Source organism: Lactuca saligna, chromosome 8 (genome assembly GCF_052625555.1).
Source record: "Lactuca saligna cultivar CGN05327 chromosome 8, ASM5262555v1, whole genome shotgun sequence".
NCBI classification, from domain to species: domain Eukaryota; kingdom Viridiplantae; phylum Streptophyta; class Magnoliopsida; order Asterales; family Asteraceae; genus Lactuca; species Lactuca saligna.
This window is the reverse complement of record NC_136424.1, coordinates 203,317,269-203,318,510: the sequence shown is the minus strand read 5'-3', so window position 1 is coordinate 203,318,510 and position 1,242 is coordinate 203,317,269. Positions and strand designations below refer to the sequence as shown.

The window sequence follows — 1,242 nt, the reverse complement described above, 5'->3', positions numbered from 1 at the left end:
TTTTTGTAGGCTAAATCCGGCAAGAAGTTACTTTTCTATTTTAATTTTTTTCCTGCATTACAAGACTCGCTACGTGAATCTTTAAGATTCACGACGTGAGAACGGAAGTCCTTAGTTTTGTTTATTTTAGTTCATTTTTCTTAGTTCAGCTTTACGTTATCTTTTTGTTTTTTTTTTCAGGAGTTCATGACCAGAGGTTCTAACACACCTTTGGTGCTACCACTTGAAGATCCCAAGTCTGCAATTCACAAAAAGAAGGATAAGAGAGAAAAGAAGATAAAACACCACAGAAAACACCTTTACAAGAATTCAAGTTAGTGTTCTCAAAGAAATCAGGAAAGAAAACGGGGGAGTCAAGTTCATCTTAAAAGAACAAGAGCAAGCTTGAACACTTAGATCAAATACCCGTCCAAACCGAGTCTAAATACGATACCGAGCCTGAATTTGAAGAACATACAAGTGAACCTAGAAATGAGCCAAGGAACGAGATGGAGAATATTGAAGAAATGTTCATGGGAGCTTACATAAAGAGAATTTGAGATGATGTTGGTCCAGGCTTTGTACAACCCGCTATTCCTGCCACTGCCACATTCGAGCTGAAAGGACATATCCTTTCTGTACTAAAGCATATCCCATTCTATGGAAAAGATCATGAGGATGTGTTCAAGCATTTAGATGAAGTGATCGACATTGCTAATTACTTCAATGTCCCGAATGTTAACAGAGATACCGTCTTGCTAAGGATGCTTCCCGTTACCTTTAAAGGAGCTGGAAAGGATTGGTTAAAAGCACTTCCACCTGGTACAATCACTACTTGGGCTCAAATCCGTGAGCAGTTTCTAGACCAATTTTGTCCACCATCCAAGATAGCAAAACTCAAGAAGGCAATAACTAATTTTGAGAAAACCCGAGGGAGTCATTTTACGAAGCATGGGAGCGTTATAAAGGGTTGTTAAGGAATTGTCCTCAACATGACCGTAACATTCAACAAGAAGTGTCCATATTCTATGACGGGGTCAATGTGATGACAAGACAACTCCTTGATTCTCAAGGACCACTTACGAAGAAAAATCTGGGCGAGGTCAAGGAATTGGTTGAAGAATTCGCAAAGCATTCTCGTGAATACCATGATCCAAGGAATGAAGTGTGAAAGGAGTTGGGGTGCACATTTTGACAAAATGGCAGCTATGATGGCAATGCTCAACACTATGGATAGTAGATTGACTCAATTGGACCAATCAA

The 1,242-nt window shown here is 39.4% G+C and overlaps 1 non-coding gene across 1 annotated transcript; it reads right to left on the bottom strand.

The window, feature by feature from the left end:
- Nucleotides 1-872: 872 nt before the first annotated feature.
- Nucleotides 873-978, bottom strand: LOC145013566 (small nucleolar RNA R71). Its single transcript, XR_013665116.1, has one exon. It is a non-coding gene; the product is annotated as a small nucleolar RNA R71 (small nucleolar RNA).
- Between the last annotated feature and the right edge of the window lie 264 nt (nt 979-1,242).